Below are 7,091 nucleotides of genomic sequence, written 5' to 3'. Positions count from 1 at the left end.
GGACCAGGGGTTAATAGAACGAAAGGAACAAATGGTGTCGAAACGAGTAATGGCGGAGCAAGTAGTGTCGGAGCAAGTTATGCCAATGTAGTTTGTTATAAATGTGGAAAACCGGGCCACATTATTAGAAATTGCCCGAACCAGGAGAACACGAATGGACAAGGCCGCGGAAGAGTTTTCAATATTAATGCAGCAGAGGCACAGGAAGACCCGGAGCTTGTTACGGGTACATTTCTTATTGACAATAAATCTGCTTACGTTTTATTTGATTCGGGTGCGGATAGAAGCTATATGAGTAGAGATTTTTGTGCTAAATTAAGTTGTCCATTGACGCCTTTGGATAGTAAATTTTTACTCGAATTAGCAAATGGTAAATTAATTTCAGCAGATAATATATGTCGGAATCGAGAAATTAAACTGGTTAGCGAAACATTTAAGATTGATTTGATACCAGTAGAGTTAGGGAGTTTTGATGTGATAATCGGTATGGACTGGTTGAAAGAAGTGAAAGCAGAGATCGTTTGTTACAAAAATGCAATTCGCATTATACGAGAAAAAGGAAAACCCTTAATGGTGTACGGAGAAAAGGGCAACACGAAGCTACATCTTATTAGTAATTTGAAGGCACAAAAACTAATAAGAAAAGGTTGCTATGCTGTTCTAGCACACGTCGAGAAAGTACAAACTGAAGAAAAGAGCATCAATGATGTTCCCATTGCAAAAGAATTTCCCGATGTATTTCCGAAAGAATTACCGGGATTACCCCCACATCGATCCATTGAATTTCAAATAGATCTTGTACCAGGAGCTGCACCAATAGCTCGTGCTCCTTACAGACTCGCACCCAGCGAGATGAAAGAACTGCAAAGCCAATTACAAGAACTTTTAGAGCGTGGTTTCATTCGACCAAGCACATCACCGTGGGGAGCTCCTATTTTGTTTGTCAAGAAGAAAGATGGTACATTCAGGTTGTGTATCGACTACCGAGAGTTGAACAAACTTACCATCAAGAACCGCTACCCACTACCGAGAATCGATGACTTATTTGATCAACTACAAGGCTCGTCTGTTTATTCAAAGATTGACTTACGTTCCGGGTATCATCAAATGCGGGTGAAAGAAGATGATATTCCAAAGACTGCTTTCAGAACACGTTACGGTCATTACGAGTTTATGGTCATGCCATTTGGTTTAACTAATGCACCAGCTGTGTTTATGGACCTTATGAACCGAGTGTGTGGACCATACCTTGACAAGTTTGTCATTGTTTTCATTGATGACATACTTATTTACTCAAAGAATGACCAAGAACACGGTGAACATTTGAGAAAGGTGTTAGAAGTATTGAGGAAGGAAGAATTGTACGCTAAGTTTTCAAAGTGTGCATTTTGGTTGGAAGAAGTTCAATTCCTCGGTCACATAGTGAACAAAGAAGGTATTAAGGTGGATCCGGCAAAGATAGAAACTGTTGAAAAGTGGGAAACCCCGAAAACTCCGAAACACATACGCCAGTTTTTAGGACTAGCTGGTTACTACAGAAGGTTCATCCAAGACTTTTCCAGAATAGCAAAACCCTTGACTGCATTAACGCATAAAGGGAAGAAATTTGAATGGAATGATGAACAAGAGAAAGCGTTTCAGTTATTGAAGAAAAAGCTAACTACGGCACCTATATTGTCATTGCCTGAAGGGAATGATGATTTTGTGATTTATTGTGATGCATCAAAGCAAGGTCTCGGTTGTGTATTAATGCAACGAACGAAGGTGATTGCTTATGCGTCTAGACAATTGAAGATTCACGAACAAAATTATACGACGCATGATTTGGAATTAGGCGCGGTTGTTTTTGCATTAAAGACTTGGAGGCACTACTTATATGGGGTCAAAAGTATTATATATACCGACCACAAAAGTCTTCAACACATATTTAATCAGAAACAACTGAATATGAGGCAGCGTAGGTGGATTGAATTATTGAATGATTACGACTTTGAGATTCGTTACCACCCGGGGAAGGCAAATGTGGTAGCCGATGCCTTGAGCAGGAAGGACAGAGAACCCATTCGAGTAAAATCTATGAATATAATGATTCATAATAACCTTACTACTCAAATAAAGGAGGCGCAACAAGGAGTTTTAAAAGAGGGAAATTTAAAGGATGAAATACCCAAAGGATCGGAGAAGCATCTTAATATTCGGGAAGACGGAACCCGGTATAGGGCTGAAAGGATTTGGGTACCAAAATTTGGAGATATGAGAGAAATGGTACTTAGAGAAGCTCATAAAACCAGATACTCAATACATCCTGGAACGGGGAAGATGTACAAGGATCTCAAGAAACATTTTTGGTGGCCGGGTATGAAAGCTGATGTTGCTAACTACGTAGGAGAATGTTTGACGTGTTCTAAGGTCAAAGCTGAGCATCAGAAACCATCAGATCTACTTCAACAACCCGAAATCCCGGAATGGAAATGGGAAAACATTACCATGGATTTCATCACTAAATTGCCAAGGACTGCAAGTGGTTTTGATACTATTTGGGTAATAGTTGATCGTCTCACCAAATCAGCACACTTCCTGCCAATAAGAGAAGATGACAAGATGGAGAAGTTAGCACGACTGTATTTGAAGGAAGTCATCTCCAGACATGGAATACCAATCTCTATTATCTCTGATAGGGATGGCAGATTTATTTCAAGATTCTGGCAGACATTACAGCAAGCATTAGGAACTCGTCTAGACATGAGTACTGCCTATCATCCACAAACTGATGGGCAGAGCGAAAGGACGATACAAACGCTTGAAGACATGCTACGAGCATGTGTTATTGATTTCGGAAACAGTTGGGATCGACATCTACCGTTAGTAGAATTTTCCTACAACAACAGCTACCATTCAAGCATTGAGATGGCGCCATTTGAAGCACTTTATGGTAGAAAGTGCAGGTCTCCGATTTGTTGGAGTGAAGTGGGGGATCGACAGATTACGGGTCCGGAGATTATACAAGAAACTACCGAGAAGATCATCCAAATTCAACAACGGTTGAAAACCGCCCAAAGTCGACAAAAGAGCTACGCTGACATTAAAAGAAAAGATATAGAATTTGAAATTGGAGAGATGGTCATGCTTAAAGTTGCACCTTGGAAAGGCGTTGTTCGATTTGGTAAACGAGGGAAATTAAATCCAAGGTATATTGGACCATTCAAGATTATTGATCGTGTCGGACCAGTAGCTTACCGACTAGAGTTACCTCAACAACTCGCGGCTGTACATAACACTTTCCACGTCTCGAATTTGAAGAAATGTTTTGCTAAAGAAGATCTCACTATTCCGTTAGATGAAATCCAAATCAACGAAAAACTTCAATTCATCGAAGAACCCGTCGAAATAATGGATCGTGAGGTTAAAAGACTTAAGCAAAACAAGATACCAATTGTTAAGGTTCGATGGAATGCTCGTAGAGGACCCGAGTTCACCTGGGAGCGTGAAGATCAGATGAAGAAGAAATACCCGCATCTATTTCCAGAAGATTCGTCAACACCTTCAACAGCTTAAAATTTCGGGACGAAATTTATTTAACGGGTAGGTACTGTAGTGACCCGAACTTTTCCATGTTTATATATATTAATTGAGATTGATATTTACATGATTAAATGTTTCCAACATGTTAAGCAATCAAACTTGTTAAGACTTGATTAATTGAAATAGGTTTCATATAGACAATTGACCACCCAAGTTGACCGGTGATTCACGAACGTTAAAACTTGTAAAAACTATATGATGACATATATATGGTTATATATATAGTTAACATGATATTATGATAAGTAAACATATCATTAAGTATATTAACAATGAACTACATATGTAAAAACAAGACTACTAACTTAATGATTTTGAAACGAGACATATATGTAACGATTATCGTTGTAACTACATTTAATGTATATATATCATATTAAGAGATATTTGTACATCATAATATCATGATAATATAATAATTTAAAATCTCTTTTGATATTATAAACATTGGGTTAACAACATTTAACAAGATCATTAACCTAAAGGTTTCAAAACAACATTTACATGTAACGACTAACGATGACTTAACGACTCAGTTAAAATGTATATACATGTATTGTTTTAATATGTATTCATACACTTTTGAAAGACTTCAAGACACTTACCAAAATACTTCTACTTAACAAAAATGCTTACAATTACATCCTCGTTCAGTTTCATCAACAATTCTACTCGTATGCACCCGTATTCTTACTCGTACAATACACAGCTTTTAGATGTATGTACTATTGGTATATACACTCCAATGATCAGCTCTTAGCAGCCCATGTGAGTCACCTAACACATGTGGGAACCATCATTTGGCAACTAGCATGAAATATCTCATAAAATTACAAAACTATGAGTAATCATTCATGACTTATTTACATGAAAACAAAATTACATATCCTTTATATCTAATCCATACACCAACGACCAAAAACACCTACAAACACTTTCATTCTTCAATTTTCTTCATCTAATTGATCTCTCTCAAGTTCTATCTTCAAGTTCTAAGTGTTCTTCATAAATTCTAAAAGTTCTAGTTTCATAAAATCAAGAATACTTTCAAGTTTGCTAGCTCACTTCCAATCTTGTAAGGTGATCATCCAACCTCAAGAAATCTTTGTTTCTTACAGTAGGTTATCATTCTAATACAAGGTAATAATCATATTTAAACTTTGGTTCAATTTCTATAACTATAACAATCTTATTTCAAGTGATGATCTTACTTGAACTTGTTTTCGTGTCATGATTCTGCTTCAAGAACTTCGAGCCATCCAAGGATCCATTGAAGCTAGATCCATTTTTCTCTTTTCCAATAGGTTTATCCAAGGAACTTAAGGTAGTAATGATGTTCATAACATCATTCGATTCATACATATAAAGCTATCTTATTCGAAGGTTTAAACTTGTAATCACTAGAACATAGTTTAGTTAATTCTAAACTTGTTCGCAAACAAAAGTTAATCCTTCTAACTTGACTTTTAAAATCAACTAAACACATGTTCTATATCTATATGATATGCTAACTTAATGATTTAAAACCTGGAAACACGAAAAACACCGTAAAACCGGATTTACGCCGTCGTAGTAACACCGCGGGCTGTTTTGGGTTAGTTAATTAAAAACTATGATAAACTTTGATTTAAAAGTTGTTATTCTGAGAAAATGATTTTTATTATGAACACGAAACTATATCCAAAAATTATGGTTAAACTCAAAGTGAAAGTATGTTTTCTAAAATGGTCATCTAGACGTCGTTCTTTCGACTGAAATGACTACCTTTACAAAAACGACTTGTAACTTATTTTTCCGACTATAAACCTATACTTTTTATGTTTAGATTCATAAAATAGAGTTCAATATGAAACCATAGCAATTTGATTCACTCAAAACGGATTTAAAATGAAGAAGTTATGGGTAAAACAAGATTGGATAATTTTTCTCATTTTAGCTACGTGAAAATTGGTAACAAATCTATTCCAACCATAACTTAATCAACTTGTATTGTATATTATGTAATCTTGAGATACCATAGACACTTATACAATGTTTCGACCTATCATGTCGACACATCTATATATATTTCGGAACAACCATAGACACTCTATATGTGAATGTTGGAGTTAGCTATACAGGGTTGAGGTTGATTCCAAAATATATATAGTTTGAGTTGTGATCAATACTGAGATACGTATACACTGGGTCGTGGATTGATTCAAGATAATATTTATCGATTTATTTCTGTACATCTAACTGTGGACAACTAGTTGTAGGTTACTAACGAGGACAGCTGACTTAATAAACTTAAAACATCAAAATATATTAAAAGTGTTGTAAATATATTTTGAACATACTTTGATATACATGTATATATTGTTATAGGTTCGTGAATCAACCAGTGGCCAAGTCTTACTTCCCGACGAAGTAAAAATCTGTGAAAGTGAGTTATAGTCCCACTTTTAAAATCTAATATTTTTGGGATGAGAATACATGCAGGTTTTATAAATGATTTACAAAATAGACACAAGTACGTGAAACTACATTCTATGGTTGAATTATCGAAATCGAATATGCCCCTTTTTATTAAGTCTGGTAATCTATGAATTAGGGAACAGACACCCTAATTGACGCGAATCCTAAAGATAGATCTATTGGGCCTAACAAACCCCATCCAAAGTACCGGATGCTTTAGTACTTCGAAATTTATATCATATCCGAAGGGTGTCCCGGAATGATGGGGATATTCTTATATATGCATCTTGTTAATGTCGGTTACCAGGTGTTCACCATATGAATGATTTTTATCTCTATGTATGAGATGTGTATTGAAATATGAAATCTTGTGGTCTATTATTATGATTTGATATATATAGGTTAAACCTATAACTCACCAACATTTTTGTTGACGTTTTAAGCATGTTTATTCTCAGGTGATTATTAAGAGCTTCCGCTGTCGCATACTTAAATAAGGACGAGATTTGGAGTCCATGCTTGTATGATATTGTGTAAAAACTGCATTCAAGAAACTTATTTTGTTGTAACATATTTGTATTGTAAACCATTATGTAATGGTCGTGTGTAAACAGGATATTTTAGATTATCATTATTTGATAATCTACGTAAAGCTTTTTAAACCTTTATTGATGAAATAAAGGTTATGGTTTGTTTTAAAATGAATGCAGTCTTTGAAAAACGTCTCATATAGAGGTCAAAACCTCGCAACGAAATCAATTAATATGGAACGTTTTTAATCAATAAGAACGGGACATTTCACCACTAAATTGGCATTGATTAGTTACCATGTGTAGGATTTGTCCTTTGATTTCATAATCTGGCGCATTAATGTCTGGTTGAGTAATTGCGTGACCTTGGCCAGTGCGTTTAGCTCGCATTCGGTCTTCCATACTTAGAGGTTCCAGATTTTTCATGATTGAATTTGTTGAATCTGAATCACTAGAGGATTCTGATTTAATGGTTGGTTCCTCGACAATCTCTATTTGAATGATTGGTGGTTCCGGAGGAAA

Source organism: Rutidosis leptorrhynchoides, chromosome 5 (genome assembly GCF_046630445.1).
Source record: "Rutidosis leptorrhynchoides isolate AG116_Rl617_1_P2 chromosome 5, CSIRO_AGI_Rlap_v1, whole genome shotgun sequence".
Lineage (NCBI taxonomy): Eukaryota > Viridiplantae > Streptophyta > Magnoliopsida > Asterales > Asteraceae > Rutidosis > Rutidosis leptorrhynchoides.
This window is presented reverse-complemented; position numbering follows the sequence as displayed.